This window comes from Callorhinus ursinus, unplaced genomic scaffold (assembly GCF_003265705.2).
Source record: "Callorhinus ursinus isolate GAN/ISIS: 27379988/994484 unplaced genomic scaffold, GSC_fseal_2.0 scaffold20, whole genome shotgun sequence".
NCBI classification, from domain to species: Eukaryota; Metazoa; Chordata; class Mammalia; order Carnivora; family Otariidae; genus Callorhinus; species Callorhinus ursinus.
Window position 1 is genome coordinate 30,940,271 of NW_027397082.1, and position 19,940 is coordinate 30,960,210.

Sequence of the window (19,940 nt, forward strand, 5' to 3'; positions counted from 1 at the left end):
GAAGAAAGTGGGATAGCTGACCCCACCCAGGTAGTTTGGCTGTCAAAGTGTTGGGTACTCAACAGGGACATCCCACAGCTCACATCTATTCCCTCAAGCCTGTTTCTCCTCCTGGATTAGAGAAATATGAGAGTCATACTAGTCTCCTCTACCTCTAGTCACAAAGTCTTGTTATCAAATTCTTCCTGTTTAACGTCTCTCAATCTCCAATCTCCACCCCCAACCCCCACCCACAAGCACGGTCGGACTTCAGCAAACAAGCATGCAACAGAGCGCCCCCAGGAGAGGCTGGAGGCACTTACATCAAACCCCACCCCCCTGCACCGGCAGGGGCATCTTTACTAGGGCAGGTCTCACTATCAGCCACCAGTGCAGTGGGCCTCTCCCCCAGAGGACGAACACAGGCCCCCTGCATGTACCAAGTCTACTGATCATACAGTGCTCCAAAGTGTTGGCTTCAGTTCTGCTGGAGATAGGACCAGGCTTTCTTTCTTTTTTTTTTCCTTTAGAATCAGGCTTATAGTTTTTTGTTTGTTTCCTTTCTTCATTTTTTAGATCAAACTTTCTTTTTTCTTTCTTTTTCTTTGGAGTCAAGACTTAGGTTTTTGTTTGTCTGTTGGTAGTTTTGTTCATTTCCTTTTTGTCTTGGATCAGGTTTTTTCTTTTTTCTTTTCCAGGCTTATTTTAACAAACAAATCAAAGCACACTTAGTTAAAGGTCCAAACACTCCCCACTGCAAGCAAGGAGGAACTCTGCAGAGGACTGACCTGTGGGAAAGAGTAGCCAAAAAGAATAGCCAAAACATCAACAGTGGAGTGCACACAGCATACACCAGAAACACTTCCTGAAGCACCAGGCCCTGGACAGTGTATGACCCCCTTCTTAATATAGCATTACTCTCAGGAGCAGAAAACATAACAAGATTTCATAACCTGCAAAAGATAGAAACCTAGACAAAAATGACAAGACAGAGGAATTTTCCCCAAAAGAAAGATCAAGAAGAAATCATAGCCAGGGATTTGCTCAAAACAGATATAAGCAATATGTCTGAACAAGAATTTAGAACAACAGTCACATGAATACTAGCTGGGCTTGAAAAATTCATAAAAGACACCAGAGAAACCCCCGTCTTGCAGAGATAAAAGACCTAAAAACTAGTCAGGCTGAAATAAAAAATGCTATAACTGAGATGCAAAACCAATTGGATATAATCACAATGAGGATGGAAGAAGCAGAGGAATGAATAGGTGATACAGAAGATAAAATTATGGAAAATAATGAAAAAAGAAGAGGGAAAGAAAACTATTAGGTCACAAATACAGACTTAGGGAACTCAGCAATTCCATAAAGCGCAATAATATCCATATCATAGGAGTCCCAGAAGAAGAGTGAGAAAAAAGGGCAGTAGGTTTATTTCAACAAATTATAGCTGAAAACTTCCCTAAGCTGGGGGAGGAAACAGGCATTCAAGTCCAAAAGGCACAGAGAACTCCCCTCAGATTCAACAAAAACAGATCAACACTAAGACATATCAGAGTGAAACTTGCAAAATACAAAGATAAAGAGAATTCTGAAAGCAGCTAGGGACAAAAGTTTCTAAATCAACAAGGGCAGACACATAAGGTTAGCAGCAGACCTGTCCACAGAAACTTGGCAGGCCAGAAGAAAGTGGCATGATATATTCAACATGCTAAATGGAAAAAATACACAGCCAAGAATACTTTATCCAGCAAGGCTGTCATTCAGAACAGAAGGAGAGTTTCCAAAACAAGCAAAAACTAAAGGAGTTTGTGAACACTAAACCAGCTTTGAGAGAAATATTAAAGGAGACCCTTTGAGCAGGAAAGAGAGAGAAAAAGCAACACAGAAAGGAACAGAGACAATCTACAGGAACAGCGACTTTACAGGTTATACAATGGCACTAAATTCATATCTATCAATAATTACTCTGAATGTAAACGGACTCAATACTCCAAAGACACATGGTATCCGAATGGATAAAAAAACAAGATCCATGGATATGCTACTTACAAGAGACTCATCTGAGACCCAAAGACACCTCCAGACTGAAAGTGAGGGGGTAGAGAACCATTCATCATGCTAATCTCCAATCTCATTTACATTTCTACTGTCAATGCCTTAGGCTTAGTTTCTCTTCATTTCTCACTTGAAATTCTTGAATACCTTCCTAACTTATCTTTCTGCTCTGAAAGTGACATCCCTGATACATGATTGCTATGGACTGCATTGTGTCCCCCCAAATTTGTATGCTAAGTTCTAGCCCCCAATACTCAGAATGTGACTATATTTGGAGCTAGGGTCTTTAAAGAGGTAATTATGTTAAAATGAGGTCATTAGGGTGGGACTTGATCCAATACAAATGGTGTTCTTATAAGAAGCTGAACTTGGGACATAGGTACACACAGAGGGAATAGTATCATGTGAAGACACAGGGAGAAGGCAGGGGCAGCTATCTGCAAGCCAACGAAAGAGTCCTCAGATGAAACCAAACCTGCTGACACCTTAATCTCAGACTTCTAGTCTCTAGAACTGTGAGAAAATTAATTACTGTTGCTTAAGCACCCACTTCCTGGTTATTTTTTTATGGCAGCCCTAGCAAGTAATACAAGAATCTTCCACACTATAACTTTCTTAAAAAAAAAAATCAATAAATGTTCGAAATATAAATCCAATTTTCTAAAAATAAGAAAGTAACTCTCACTGAATCCAATATTTCTTGCTCTGAACCCAAATGAGTAAAAAAACAAAAACAGAAACTATTACCAATGGAAGAGATTATCTCACTTGTATTTTTAAGATGATCATATTCTCTACTCATCTCACATGCTTTGCAATAACCATGGGGAAGACCAGAGAAGTTTGAGATCTAATTAGCAGGTAAAATTCTTTTGGTCAGTCAGTAGTACAAAGGAGCTAGTGGATCATTTTAAAACTACTTTGAAAAGAGTTGATTCCATTCCACCAAGCCTCTCCTTAAAGAGAACTAGCAATCAAGAAAATTTTAACTTTCCCCTTTCCCACAACCCACCAAATGACATACTGCCTTGACTTTGGTACACTTAGCTTTTGAACACTCGACACCCCTAAAATGTTAGTGAAGAAACATTTCAAGAGCTCCCAAGTGGCCTGCCAACCAGCACTTGTTTTAGCAATGTTGTCTCGTCTTTACAGCAATGTGTCTGTGCAATTTTTTTGAGTATTTTCATTATATTCTCTTATTTTATAAACCTGAGTGAAAACAGAAGTTCAAATCTCTTAAGTATAATACAATACAGACACTGCTATTAAATGTTTAGCATCAATGGAATGTTTCTTGGTCTTAAGCTAGTCAATTAGACAGTTCTAGGAAAAAAACAAAATTATAAAGTATGTTCTAAGTATTGACAATGTCAACAAAAACTATTTCTAAAAGACCAAAAGAATCAGAAATTTCATTCATTCATCTTATTCATGCATTCACTCACTGGGAGTGGGGAGTCTCTCTGTCCACAGCACAGGTAAATCTGTAACCCTTCAAGTGTCATTCATGAGTCAACAATGTTCGATGGACAAACACAGGGCACTGCTGTGTATCCAAGCTTAAAGGCTCATCTACTGGCAATTTACTACTAAATTTTAATTTACCTTACTAAATTAAAACAAAGATACCATATGCCCTGGAATATCTGTACAGAAAATCATTATAACCACTATGACATTACCCAGTACCTTAAAGGAAATGGCCAGTTTAACACCACCTGAAATCTACAGAGACGTTCTGAGGCACTAAGAGAAGTAGTAATTTCTATCCCTGACTTTTTTGACATTTTTGACATTTATGATTCCATACAAGGGGTTACTGGGGTGGGGAGAGGCCTAGGTGTTAAGCTAGGTAACATTATAAATCCAGACTGAGATCTGAAAGTTGCTCTTTACCTTATGAACTTGAGAAATAAATTTAATGATGTAAGCCTGTATCCAGTTTTCCTTGTTAGAACAATTCAATATTTTACATTGGTAAAAATTAAACAAATTATCTAGCCCCAGAACATACAGATGTTTTAAAGCCTGAAACCTGTCAACATTTAGAATTACTTCATCATTACTTGGCAGAAAACTAACAATACAGTTCCAACAGACCATTTTTTTCCCCTTTAAATACTACTACATTTATTCGGACTTATTGAAAAAAATCTAAGAAGTTCAGGACCATAACAGACTTATTTTTCAGGAAGCAAATCCCAGGATTCACTCAAACCAGTGATTCATTCATTCCATTAGGCACAAAACATGGACAAAAATAAATCTGACTCCTAAGCCTGTTCTAATGATGATGTTAATTAACCACAGAACTTCTTTGAAATAGTGTTTCAATGAGAAATATACAACCAGGGAAGAAAATGAATAAAAAAAAATTTTTTTAACCATAAAAAGCACAAACGAATTATATCAGGACAGTGGGTGACACCATTCTTTCCTACAGTCACATTGGCATGTTTCTGAATGAAAAGAAGGAAAGGTTACCAAACATCAATGTCAAGAACTGGAATTAGCTGTTCCAAAGAGAAAAGAGTTTCATTCCAGTTCAAGACAAAACTAAGCTTCAATGCCCAAGTGATACAAACCTTAGCAAATTATTTTAATATAGTTAGTCACTGCTTAATGGGTCTGCCATTTTATAATCCTGGGAGAGATCAAAGCCTCACTGTTGATAGCAAAAACTGTTACCTTCTTTCCTCAGAGAAGGCACCAGGAGATGCCACACTGTGATAGCACATGCTCCCCTGACTTGGTGAGCTCTTGTTGTCTACATTAAAAAGAAGAGCTCCTCAGAACACAGCTCCATGCCCTCTTCTCATTTGTTGTCTCCCTCAGACCAGTGCTTCTGAAACTTTGTGCACCTGAATCATTTACGGATCTTTGTAAAATGTAGATGGTGATTTGTTAGTTGTGAGGTGGGTTGAGATTCTGCATTTCCAGTCAGCTCCCAGGTGACTCCCATGCTGCTGGTCCCCGGACTACACTTTAAGATGCAAGTTTCTGGGCCAGAATAATCCATAAAGGCTATGATTCATTTTTTTAATTGAGGTATAACTGAATATGACTCATTTTTCAAAGAGCAAATCATGACTACTGTAAAAGTAAATTTCTGCATAAAAGATGGTAGTGAGCTCACAACTGAGTTAATACAAATAAATCAATCAGGAAACAGACTGATACATACACTGGGAAAGACTGAGTCTGAGGGTGTGAGAAAGAAAAGTTTTATTAATGTAAGAAGTTACCAAATCACAAAGATAAAGAGAAGCTCTGTTGAAGAATAAGGGACATTTCACAATTTACTCAGTCCTGTCAATGGTGTTTTGCAAGTCCATGTGTGGCTCCAACAGAATGTACCCTGAGGGTAGAACGGAGATGCAGAGCCCACAGAGACCAAACATGCCCTGGAAAGTAGAAGCCAAGAATTAACGAGAAGACAATGAGGTGAGATGTCTAAGCAAGTTTTGAGGATTTTGTATAAAGGAGTCAAACAATAAAACTTCATGTGGGAGTTTCCCTGAAACTCTGACCAGGACCAGTCATTAAAAAAAAAAAAAAAAAAAACCAACCACATATACACACACACAAACAAACAAGCAAACAAGCAAAAAAACAAAAACAAAAAACTGTGTAACGGACATATTATGTATCTACCCAATATCCATCTCTACCAATAGAACAAATTTGTTCCGGGCAGCAATGGACCCAACTAAAAGTTCTCACTTTCTCACTCTATTTTGCAATTATGGTAAATATGTAAGAAAGTTCTCCCTAAAGACATTAAACTTGAGGTTATCTGGGAGAACATTCTGCTTCCCTGATATAGCTTTCTCCAGCATTCCTTCTTTCCCGAGTCACCCTGGAATAAAGATGTCATGCCAGGAGGTACAGAAGTCACCTTGAGACCATGAGGAGAAAAAGTATACACAGAGGTCTCCAAATTTTGGTCTCAGGACACCTTTACAAGTAAATTACTGAGGACTCCCCAGATCTTTTGTTTATGTGGATTATATATATTGATATTTGCCATATTAGAAATTAAAACAATTTTTAAAATATGAATCTCTTAATTCACTTAGAATAATTAAACCAGTTCATATAAATAACATTTCTATGAAAAACAACTATTTTTATGAAAAAAAAAGTGAGCAGAGTAACATAGTTTTATATTTTTATAAATCTTGTTCTTGTCCAATTAATAGAAGACAGCTGAATTCTCATATCTGCTTGTACATTCAATCTCCTCTGTTGTTTTGACTGAAATAAATGAAGAAAGTTTGGCCTTATACAGTTATGTATTTATAAAACGAATGTGTATTTAATAACCATTTAACTGGATATTCTTTGCACTACACAAAAACTCAACAAGTAATTAGCTGTGATGTACTCTTAAATGATATTAATAAATTTTTAATATTCCATTAAAATCAACCGGTCCCTCTTCTACCTTGAATTGGTCTCTTAATCAGGTATGACTTTATAACATCACACTAAATTGGTCATTTAGAAATTACTGGTTCACTGGGTTATGCAAATCTTCCAAGACTGACACATTTCATTATGCAATATGAAAAAAAAACACACTCAATAATATGACCATCGGAGTCTATAATTACTGAAAAGCTACCAAGCTCACAGTGGTGGATACAAGATTTCCAAAATCCTAATTTTTGCTTAGAGACTTCAAATTTTTTCAACGGCAAAAAAAACTGTTACTTGAAAGGAAAGATTGGCTCATTCATTCAATTTAGAGAAAATGTCTGCCAAATATCCAAGTCAGAATAAACTAGAGTTTGACTGCCAGTAATTCTTCCAAGTAAAAATTGTATTCTGTTAAAACTGACTAGTTAACTTAGCAACTCAATCACAGAAGTGCTTTGCCTTGCTTGAGTCAACCACTGCACTTTGGTATTCAGTAGAAATGATATATACCAGATATGCAAAAATGGAATAAAACACATAATCTATAATGAGAACAGTCAATTAAGAGTGACATACATATAAAAATGAGCAGAAAATGAAATCAAAGTATTATTATAATTGTCTTTGAAATGTTCCCAAAGTTAAAGAGATGTAAGATATAACAAATATATCAAACTTCCAAAGATAAGCACTAAATAAGCTACACAAAGAGATACACTCATTAACCCACACATAAAACAAAAAGAAATTCTTAAAAGTGTTCAAGTAGCCCACATGATGGTAAGAAAGGGGCAGGACCCAAGCATGACACATTCTACTCTACCAACTCCATGTTCTGGAAGCCATGTTCCAAGCACAAGTGATTCAGAAGTAGGTCTGGGCTCCATTCTGTACAGTGCCCACTAGCAGAGCAGAAGCTCTACTCTAGGCATGGCAGACTGGGTGTAATGCAGCCCAACTCTGCTCAACCCAACAGACTGATAGGGTAGAAGTTCCACACCAAGAGAGGCAAGCCAAGAAAGCCACAGACTACTGCCCTACATAAAGCAGGTACGTGACTCCAAAAGATGTGGGCCACTCCACCTGTCCCCAGCTCTAGAGCACAAGCTTCGATTTTGCAAAGGTGGAAAGGTAGGCCAAAGGAACAGAGAGCTTGGAAGCTGTCTCCAAGAAAACAAACATTAACTGGAACAGAATATGTAGAAATTCCAGTCTAATGATACTGGCAAAAATGAGGGCATTTTAGGTGGCTAGTAGCTCTAAGAGAGCAACAAGCAAAACCATAAAATTAAAAGTGTACCACATAAAACCAGGGACAGAGACAACTAAGAAGGTCCTGAGGATGGAAGAAACCTCAAATACTGGCCTCAAAAACAACTGCAGCAAAGGAATCTGCATTTACTTGGATCAGACCATAGAACAATGCCCTAGGGAATTGTCCAAAATAGCAGTGCAATCAGCCAGCAGTATGGAACTAAAACTGAGTGTGAAATCAACAGAGACAAGAAAACTTAACAGGTCAGGGAGACAATCAAAAACCACTGCTATCAACAGTGATCCCAACTTGAGAGAGAACATGCTCAAGGCTTACCCCTCTGAGAAGCAAAATCAGAGACTATGTATTGTGAGGAAAACAGATTTTACTATAAAATCCAGCCAAGTTACTAAACAAAGAACAACCCACAGGAGGTGGGGGGGGGGGTGTGTGTGAAAGAATTTTAATTCAAAGATGCTAAAAAGTTATTATCTAAAATATACAGCAGTGAATACAAAAATTACAAGGCATGCAGAGAAAGAGGAAAGTATGACCCAAACAGGAAAAAAGGGAGGTAACAGAAAAGGCCCTTCAGAGGGCCCACAAATTGTCTTTAGTACACAAAGGCTTCAAAGTAGCTATTATAAATATGTTCACAGAACTAAATGAAACCATACTTAAAGAGGCAAAGGACGATATGATGACAATATCTTATCCAATTGATGAAAGTGATAAATAAACTATAAAAAATGAACATGAAAAATGTGGAATTGAAAAGTACAATAACTGAAATGAAAAGTTCATCACAGGCATTCAACAGCAGATTTGACCTAGCAGAGGAAAGAATCAGTAAACATGAAGATGGATCCTAAGAGATTATGCAATCTAAAGAGCAGAGATCAAAAAGAATAAAGAAGGGGTGCCTGGGTGGCTCAGTCGTTAGGCGTCTGCCTTCGGCTCAGGTCATGATCCCAGGGTCCTGGGATCGAGCCCCGCATCGGGCTCCCTGCTACGCAGGAAGCCTGCTTCTCCCTCTCCCACTGCCCCTGCTTGTGTTCCCTCTCTCACTGTGTCTCTCTGTCAAATAAATAAATGAAATCTTTAAAAAAAAAAAAAAGAATAAAGAAAACTAAATGGAGCCTTAGAGAAACATGGAACATGATTAAGTACACCAATATATCTATAATGTGAGTACCAGGCAGAAAGAAGAGAGAGGTGGAGAAAATATATTCAAAGAAATAATGGCTGCAAACTCCCAAAATTTGATAAAAACATTAATCTCCACACCCAAGAAGCTAAATTAAATTGTAGTAGGATAAAAGCAAAGGGTCCCACATCCAAACACAACAAATTAACATGCTGAAAGACAAAGAGAAAACCTTGAAAGCAGCAAGGAAAAAAAAATAACTAGTTATATACAGCAAAACCCCCCAAAATTAATAGCTGATTTCTCATCAGAAACTATGGAGGCCAGAAGACTGGAGCAGGGGGAGCCATATTTAAAGAACTGAAAGAAAAAGAATTTTAACCAAGAATATTATTCCAGCAAACCTATCTTCAATAATGAAGGCAAAATAAAGATACCAAGAAGATACCAAGAATGACAAAAACTGAGAGAATGCAATACTAGCAGACACACCTTAAAAAGGAATATTAAATAGAAGTTCTTCAGGCTGAAAACAAGTAACACCAAACAATAATTAGAAACTACATGAAAAACAAAGAATGCCAAAAAAACTAATTATATAAAAATAAAAGACAGTATACACATATATATTTCTCGTCCTTTCATCTCTTAAGTGATTGTAAAAGAAATTATATAAAAACACGTATATATTGTAATGTTGGACCTATAACATAAAGAAATGTTAACATATTTGACAGTAACAAACAAAAGAGGTAGGTGGGTACAAAACTGCACTGGCAAAGGAAGTGACACCAGATGACAACACAAATCCACAGGAATAAATGAGAGTAAGAAATGGTAAATAACTTTAAAAGAACAAACTCTACATGCTCTTTCTTTTACTTATTTAAATGACAAATTAATAACTGCAACAATGTATTATTAGGTTTGGAAAATATATAGTGTAATGTATGACGACATTAGCAAGGAAGGGAAAGAGGAAAGAGGGGTACATAGGAAGCATGATTTTATATCTTATGGAATTAAATTAATATGATGAATCTGAAGTTAGATTCTGTTAAAAAAAATGTATACACTAAACCCTGGAGCAAACACTAAGACGATAACTTTAATCACTTAATGCAACACAAAGCAGTAAAGGAGAAATAGAGAGGGCGCCTGGGTGGCTCAGTTGGTTAAGCGACTGCCTTCGGCTCAGGTCATGATCCCGGGATCCTGGAATCAAGCCCCACATCGGGCTCCTGGCTCAGCGGGGAGCCTGCTTCTCCCTCTCCCTCTGCCTCTCTCCCTGCTCATGCTCTCTCTCAAATAAGTTAAAAAAAAAACAAAGATTCAGTATTAGACTGTGTCACCTAATCTGCATTTGGAACATAATTTCCTTGAACAAAAATATAACAATGTCATCTGAAAATACCACTATTGACAATGGTTAGTAATGACTTTTTTTCTAACTTCAAAATGTTAAACCTGACTTTTATTACAGATACATGATTTTTAAAAGATTAGCCTCAAAGTCATAATGAAAATGAGAATTTCTTTCTTTTCAAAATGGCTAGAACTAGATTCAATATCCAAACAAAATGTTTAAAAAAAATCTTAATTCCAGGGCGCCTGGGTGGCTCAGTTGGTTAAGCGACTGCCTTCGGCTCAGGTCATGATCCTGGAGTCCCGGGATCGAGGCCCACATCGGGCTCCCTGCTCAGTGGGGAGTCTGCTTCTCCCTCTTCTCCCTCTTCTCCTGCTTCTCCCCCTTCCCCTGCTTCTCCTTCTTCTCCCTCTTCCCTCTCATGCTATCTCTATCTCTCATTCTCTCTCTCTCAAATACATAAAATCTTTAAAAAAAAAGAAAAGAAAAAAAGGAGAAATAGAGAAAAGAGTCATAAGATATATAAAAAACAAAAGGTAAAATGAATGACAAATCAACCATATTAACAGCAATAAATATTAACAATCCAATCAAAATGAGTTGTCACAGTGGACAAAAACACAAAATGCAAGGGTAACTGTCTGAAGAAGACATACTTTACAATGAAAATTACAAATAGGATTAAAGTTAAAAGGAAAAAGATAAAACTGCAAAAACAGTAACCATAACAAAGTTGAAAAGACTATACCAATATAAGACAAAACAGACTTTAAAAAATTATACTAGAGATAAAGAGGGATGTTTACTATAAGACAGTCAATGTATCATGAAAATGTAACAATTATAAACACATATGCACCTCATAAGAGAGACAAAAATTACATGAAGCAAAAACTGACAGACCTCAGTGAAAAACAGATAATTCAACAATACTGGCAGATCTCAATACCCCGTATTCAACAATGGACAGAACAATTAGGTAGAAGACTAACAAAAAAGGAACTGACAGCTCTATAAACCAACTAGACCTAACAGACCACTACAGAACACTAAACCCAACAACAGAATACACATTCTTCTCAAGTGTACATGGAACATTCTCTAGGACAGCACTACAAGGTAGACCATAAAACAAGCCTAAATAAATTCAAAAGAATTGAAATAATACAAAGTATGATTTCTCACAAGAGTTAAATTAGATATCAATAACAGAAAGAAATAAGAGATATTCAAAGATAATGTGGAAATTAAATAATAAAATCTGAAATAACCAATTGGGTCAAAGAACTCACAAGGAAAATTAGAAAATGTGAAATTACTAAAAATAAAAACACAAAATACCAAACTTATCCAATGCAGCTAATACAGGGCTTAGAGAAATATTTATAGCTTTAAGTGCTGATAAATATAAAGAACAAGCTCAAAGAAATTACTTCCACAAGACACTAATAAGAAAAGAGCAAAGCACACCTAAATTAGCAAACAAAGGGAAAGATTACAAGGAGATGTTAATTAAGGACTAGAAAATTGATGGAGAAAAATCAACAAAACCAAAAGTTGGCTTTTTGACAAGATTTTTTTATATCAAAAAATTTATGTAGCTTCACCAAGTAAAAAATGACATACAACTCAAATTATTAAAATTAGGAATAAAAGAGCTTGCATTACCAACCTTACAGAAATATAAAGGATTATAAAGGAATAATGTGAACAATTTTATAACCAAGAAAACAGAGAAGTAAAAGATGAAATTCCTAGGGGATCCTGGGTGGCTAAGATGGTTAAGTATCTGCCTTCAGCTCAGGTCATGATCTCCTGGTCCTGGGATCAAGCCCTGCGTCAGGCTCCCAGCTCAGCGGGGAGTCTGCTTCTCTGTGCTCTCTCTGTCTCTCTCTCTCTCAAATGAATAAAATCCTAAAAAAAAAAAAAAAAAAGGGAGGAAATTCCTACAGAGACAGACACAAACTACCAAAAGTGACTCAAGAAGAAATAAAAAATCTGGGGGCACCTGGCTGGCTCAGCTGGTAGAGTGTGTGACTCTTGATCTTACGGTCATGAGTTCAAGCCCCACAATGGGCGTGGAGCCTACTTAAAAATAAAAATTAAAAAAAAAAAGAAAAGAAATAAAATCTGAATAAACCAGATTGAATTAGTTATCTAAAAACTTCCCACAAATAGGGGCACCTGAGTGGCTCAGTTGGTTGAGTGGCCAACTCTTGATTTCAGTGCAAGTCATGATGTTGGGGTCCTGGAATCAGGCCCTCCGCTGGGCTCTGCACTCTCTCCCTCTGCCCCTTCCCCCTGCTCCTTCTCTCTCTCTCTCAAATAAATAAATCTTTTTTTTAAAAAAAAGACCAAAGATATCACAAGAATAGAAAACTGCATACTAATATTCCTTATGAATATAGACTCAAGAATTCAAGAATTCTTGACAAAATACTAGCAAACCAAATCCAGCAAAAGATAAAAAGGATATACACTATGACTAAGTGGCATTTATACTAGGAATGCAACACTGAAATAGTTGAAACTCAACGTAAGACACAAGATCAAAAAAATTTTTTAAATATACACAAACATCTGACAAAATCTAACACCTTTCCTGATAAAAACACTCAATAAACTAGGACTAAAACTTCCTCAACCTGATAAAGTGCATCTATACTAAATCCACAGTAGTTAACATCACACTTAATGATCAAAGAATGAATGGTTTTACACTAAGATTAGGAACGAGACAAGCTGTTCACTCTTTCACCTTCTCTTCCACATTGTAGTGAGGATTCTAGGCAGGATAATTTGGCAAGAAAAAGAGAGAGAGAAAAAAGACATCCAGCTTGGAAAGGAAGAAGTAAAAGTTGCTTTGTTCCCAGATGACATGATCTTGTATACAGAAAATCCTGCGGACAAAAACAATATACAAAAATAACTTGCATTTCTATACACTGTAAATGAACAACCCAAAAACAAAATTTAGAAAACCCATTTACAATATTGTCAAAAAAGGCAAAATACGTAGGAATAACTTCAACAAGTGAAAAGTTAATACTCTGAAACTACAAAATATTTTTGAAAGAAGTCAAAGACCTAAATAAATGGAACACTAGATTATTTGTTGTTGTTGAGTTGTAGAGAGTTCTATATACATTCTGAATATTAACCCCTTATCAGATATAGGATTTGCAAATGTTTTCTCCTATTCCACAGATTGCCTTTTCATTTTGTTGAAGCACAGTTTTTAATTTTGATATATTCAGTGTTACTTATTTTTACTTTTGCTGCCTGTGCTTTTAGTGTCAATAAATCCTTGTCAAATCCAACATCATGAAGCTTTTCCTCCTATATTTTCTTCTTCCAAGAGTTTTATGTTAGTTAGGACTTTGACACATTTTGTCAAATCCAACATCATGAAGCTTTTCCTCCTATATTTTCTTCTTCCAAGAGTTTATGTTAGTTAGGACTTTGACACATTTTGAGTTAACTTTTATATGCAGTGTAAGAATCCCACTTCATTCTTTTGCATGTGGATAGTTTTTCCCAGGACCATTTGTTGAAAAGACTGTCCTTTCCCCCACTGATCATCTTAGCACTCCTAAATCATTTAGCACTCAAAAATCATTTTTTTAAAAGATTTTATTTATTTATTTGGCAGAAAGAGACAGCGAGAGAGGGAACACAAGCAGGGGGAGTGGGAGAGGGAGAAGCAGGCTTCCCGACAAGCAGGGAGCCCAATGCGGGGCTCGATCCCAGGACCCTGGGATCATGACCTGAGCTGAAGGCAGAAGCTTAACAACTGAGCCACCCAGGCACCCCAATCAAAAATCATTTGAGCACATATGTGTTTATTTCTAGGTTTTCTGTTTTATTCCACTGGTCTAAATGTCTATCTTTATGCCAATACCACACTGTTTTAATTACTGTTGCTTCTTAATGAGTTCTGAAATCAGCAAGTATGAGACTTCCAACTCTGTCCTTTTTTTTCAATATTTTTTTCAATATTGTTTGGGTCCCCTGAGATTCCATATGAATTTTAGGATGAATGTTTTACTTTGGGTACTATTGACCTTTTAACAATAGTAAGTCTTCCAATACATGAACACAGGATGTCTTTACATTTACCTATATCTGCTTTAATTTCTTTCAACAGTGTTGTAGAATTTTCAGAGTACATGTCTTTCATCTCCTTGGTTAATCAACAAAAAACTCCTAAAATAAGTAAGTTCAGCAGTCACGGGGTACAAAATAAATGCAAAAAAATTAATTGCATTTCTCTATATATCAATGAAAAAAAGGACATGAAAATTATTATTTACAGTGCAAATCTAACAAAACAAGACTTGAATACTAAAACACTGATAAAAAAAATACAGAAGATCTAAATAAACAGAGAGACATGTGTTCATGGATTAGAAGACTCAATGTAGGAAAGTTGTTAACTCTTCCCCAAACTGATATACAGTTTTAATCCAATTTCTATCAAAACCTGAGCAACTATTTTGTAGATATAGAGAAACTATTCTAAAATTCATATGGATAGGTAAAGGAATTAGAATACCTAAAACAATTTCATAAAAGAAGATTAAAATGGGAATAATAAGTCTGCATGATTTCAAGACGTATTAAATAGCTACAGTAATCAAGACTGTGTGGTGTTGGCAGAGAAACAGACACATAGATCAAGTGAAGAGGATAGAGAATTCAGAAACAGATCCGCACAATATGCCAAACTGACTTTGGAGAAAATCTTCAACAAATGGTGCTAGAGTCATTGGACAATAAGCAACAAAACAAAAACCTGTAAAACTTTTAGAAAAAAATAGAAGAAAATCTTTAGGATTAGGTAAAGAGTTCTTATACTTGACACCTAAAATATGACTGATGCATAAGAGAAAAAAACGATGAACTAAAATTTAAAACTTTTGCTCCATTAAGAGGATGAAAATAAAACCTACAGACTGGGAGAAAATATCTGAAAACCACATATCCAACTAAAGACTAGGATCTAGAATATATACGAATTCTGAAAACTCAACAGCAAAAAAAAATTTGATTAGAAAAAGGGCAAAAGAGGGGTGCCTGGGTGGCTCAGTTGTTAGGCGCCTGCCTTCGGCTCGGGTCGTGATCCTGGAGTCCCGGGATCGAGTCCCACATCATCAGGCTCCCTGCTCAGCGGGAAGCCTGCTTCTCCCTCTCTCACTCCCCCTGCTTGTGTTCCCTCTCTCGCTCTGTTTCTCTCCGTCAAATAAATAAATAAAAATCTTAAAAAAAAATGAGCAAAAGATATGAAAAGACATCTGAATGAAGAAGATATGCAGGTGGCAAATAAGCATATGAAAAGATGTTCAACAGCATTAGCCATTAGGGAAACAGAAATTAAACCATAATGAGATATCACTACACATCTATCAGAATGACTAAAATAGAAAATAGTAACATCACCAAATTCTGGTGGAGAAACTGGATCATGTGTATGTTGCTTGCAGGAATGTAAATTTGTTAACTGTGGAAAACACTGGAAGTTTCTTTAAAAATTAAACATGCAATTACCACACGAAACAGCCATTGTTCTTCTGGGCATTTATTCCAGAGAAATGAAAATATATGTTCCTATAAAAACTTGTACATGGGGGGGGGGCGCCTGGGTGGCTCAGTCAGTTGGGCATCGACTCTTGATTTCAGCTCCAATCGTGATCTCGGGGTCATGGGATTGAGCCCTGGGTCAGGCTATGCACTGAGCTCTGCTTGTCCCTCTCCCCCCCCCCGCCCCTCTCCCTGCCCACACAGGTGTGCTGTGCTCTCCCTCTCAAATAAATAAAACCTTTAAAAAATTAAAAAAAAAAAACAACCTTGTACATGGCTGTTTACAGTAGCTTAGTTCAAACAAATGTCTTTCAAGAGGTGAATACTTGGGCACCTGGGTGGCTGAGTGGTTGAGCAACTGCCTTCGGCTCAGGTCATGATCCCGGAGTCCCGGGATCGAGTCTCACACTGGGCTCCAGTTCCACGTTGGGCTCCCTGCCACTTCTCCCTCTGACCCTCTCCCCTCTCATGCTCTTTCTCTCTCTCTCAAATAAATAAATAAATAAAATCTTTAAAAAAAGAGGTGAATACTTAAACACTGTGCTATATTCATACCATAGAACACTATTCAGCAGTAAAAAGGAAATCTCAAAAGAATTATACATAATTAAAAAAGCCAATCCCAAAAGTTTACAAATTGTATGATTCCATTTATATAACATTCTTTAGTTGACAAAATTATAGAAAAAGAGAATAGATCAATAGTCATCAGTGGTAAAGGAGGGAAGTAGGTATGGCTATACAGGGCACTGAAGGATCCTTGTGGTGATGGAGATATTATGTATGTTGACTATACCAGTGTCAGCGTTCTGACAGTGATCGTACTAGAGCTTTGTAATATGGTACCACTAGGTGACAGACAGTAGGTAAGGGTATGTGAGGTCTCTGTGTATCATTTTTTCAACTGTGTATGTGTGATATTATGACTTATAAGAAATGTATATTTGGTCATTCAGATGACCAAAATCTATTTCTCATGTATTTGGTTTTCATCCATAGTTCCTGGCTTACAGCTCCCAAAACCTTTGGAATTTCCTAAGCCTGAGAGTGAGAAAGGTATCTTTTGTTATGTTAATGAGGTGACTTTGGAAAGCACTTAAGGATGGGGCCATGTGACTACGGAGTCGGAACTTTTAAGGGAAAGGGGCTGGAAGCTGAATCAGTTGCCAATGGCTAAAGATTTAATCAATCAATCATACCCTATGTAATGAAGCCCCCATAAAAACCCAAAAGGACAGAGTTTGAAAAGCTTCAGGGTTGGTGAACATGTGGGGATGTAGGGAAAGTGCTCCCTGCAGAGGAAATGGGAGCTCTATGCCCTTTCCCCATACCTTGCCCTATGCAACATTTCCATCTATCAGGTTGTTCCTGAGTTATATCCTTTTGCAATAAACCGGTGATCTAGTAAGTAGAGTGTTTCTCTGAGATTTGTGAGCCACTGTAGAAAATTAATCAAACCCAAGTAGGGCATTGTGAGAACCCCTGATTTATAACCAGTAGGTCAGAAGTACAGGTAACAACCTAGACTTGTGACTGGTATTCTGAAGTCCAGAGAAGGGGTCATGAGAACCTCCAATCTGTAACCAGTTGGTCAGAAGCACGGTTAACAGCCTAGGCTTGTAACTGGTGTCAGAAGAGAATGGTGGAGGAAAGGGGGGCAGTCTGGTAAAACTGAGCCCTTAACCTCTAGAATCTGATGTTATCACCAGGTAGATAGTGTCTGAATTCTCAGACACTCTGCTGGTGTTCTTGAGAATTGCTTCGTGCTATGTAGGAAGCCCCCCTCCCCATACTGGAATCAGTACCAGAACCAATGTGTATGTATTTATATATGTATATATATGTATGTTTGTGGTGTATATTAATTAAATACCATAATTAAAATGCAGAGATTTTCAGATTGGAGATAAAAGATATAACTACATGCTACATACAAGAAAAACACTTTACATATATAAATACAAACAGGTTAAAAATAAAGCCTGGGGCAAGATGGCGGAGGAGTAGGAGACCTAGATTTCGTCTGGTCTCAGGAATTCAGCTGAATAGGGATCAAACCATTCTGAACACCTACGAACTCAACAGGAGACCGAAGAAGAGAGTAGCAACAACTCTCTGAACAGAAAAGTGACCACTTTCTGGAAGGTAGGACGTGCGAAGAAGTGAATCCGAGGCGATATTCGGGAGGATAGACGGCGGGGGAGGGGCCTCCGCCGGCCACTTCTGGCAAGCGATAGAGCCGCGGAGCACAAAATCGGACCTTTTAGAAGTCGGCTCCGCGGAGGGACGTCGCTGCAGTGGCCAAGCGGGGGGTGGAATCCTCCCGGGACAGTGTGGTCTCAGGACCCTTGGGGTCACAGAGAGACCGGGGGTGCCTGAGTGCGCCAGAGCTCCCAGGTATCAGAGCGGGGAAGCTGGCTGCAGAGACGGAGCAGAGTCGCGGGCTCTCAGCTCGGGGTTGCCATAAACTGTGATCTGCCGCCCAGTCGGGGCACGGCTCCTCCAGCAGGGACCCAGCAGGCGGCAGATCCGGGGAGACTCCCCTTCCTTCCCGGGGAGGAGTGGTGCGGGAACGCACTGCAGGGATCTGCTGGGTTTGGAGACTCTGCGCGGGGTCGGGTGCCAGAGATAGCAACGCTCGGTCACAGGCCGGGTGAGCACGGAGTGCGGCCAGAGACCGGGGACACGGAAGTGACTGCTTTTCTCTGGGGGCACACTGAGGAGCGGGGCCCCGAGTTCTCAGCTCCTCCAGGTGGAGATTGGGAGGCCACCATTTCTGCCCTGGTCCTCCAAGGCTGTACGGAGAGCTTGCAGGGAACAAAAGCTCCTGAGAGCAAACCGGAGCAGCTTCCTTAGCCCGGACCCACAAGGGCGGGGCAATTCCGCCTCCGGCAAAGACTTTTGGAAACCACAGCAACAGGCCCCTCCCCCAGAAGATCAGCACAAACAGCCAGCAAGCCAAGACCAAGTTGATCGATCAAGGAGAACGGGAGAACTCCAGCTCTAGGGGAATACTGCACATACATAGATTCCTTTTTTTTTTTTTTTTTTTACCATGATTCATTATTTCATCAAAGTTAATTTTTGTTGACTGTTTTTTTTTATTTTTCTTTTTCCTTTTTTAACCAACATCTTATCAACCCCTTTTTAAAAAAAAAAAACATTTTTCATTTTTCGAGTCATATTTTATCCCTTCATAGTAGTTACCCTTATTTTTGGCATATATATATAAGTTGTTCTCTCTTTAAAATTTTGAGGTACAGTTTCTTCTAACAGATCAAAATATACCCTAAATCACTAGTGTATGGCTGTGTTGTAGTCTCCTGCCTGATCACATTCTCTCCCTTTTTCCTTTTTTTTTCTTTTCTTAAATCTTCTTTCTTTTTTCAAACAACTTATCTTACCAAGTCCTTTTATAAAACCTTTTATAATTTTCATCTTTACAGTCATCTTCCATCCCTTCATTGTATCAACCCTTATTTTGTACATATATGTCTTTCTTCCTTTAAAATTTTAGGAGGCACTTTTTTCTAACAGACCAAAATACGCGCAAAATCTAGTGTGTGGCACTGATCTATGCACTAGCCTGATCATATTTGATCATATTCCGCTTTTTTTGTATTGTTTTGTTTTTGTTTTTATCTTTTTTTTCTTTTTTCTCTTTCTTTTTTCTTTCTTTCCCTTTCTTTCCCCTGGTTTCAGGTCTTTTCTGATTTGTATACAGTATATTTGCTGGGGACGTTGTAAACCTGTTAGCATTTCGTTCTCTCATTCATCTATTCTCCTCTGGACAAAATGACAAGACGAAAGAAATCACCTCAGCAAAAAGAACAAGAGGTAGTACCTTCAGCCAGGGACCTACTCAATACAGACATTAGTATGATGTCGGACCTAGAGTTCAGAATCATGACTTTAAAGATACTAGCTGGGCTTGAAAAAAGCGTGGAAGTTATTAGAGAAACCCTTTCTGGAGAAATAAAAGAACTAAAATCTAACCAAATTGAAATCAAAAAGGCTATTGATGAGGTGCAATCCAAAATGGGGGCACTAACTGCTAGGATAAATGAGGCAGAAGAGAGAATCAGCGATATAGAAGACCAAATGATGGAAAATAAAGAGGCTGAGAAAAA

General features: G+C 37.9%; 1 protein-coding gene across 4 annotated transcripts in view; it reads right to left on the reverse strand.

Moving 5' to 3' along the window:
- MARCHF8 (membrane associated ring-CH-type finger 8) overlaps positions 1-19,940 on the reverse strand; it is a 163,494-nt gene that overhangs the window by 23,776 nt on the left and 119,778 nt on the right. The window lies entirely within an intron of this gene.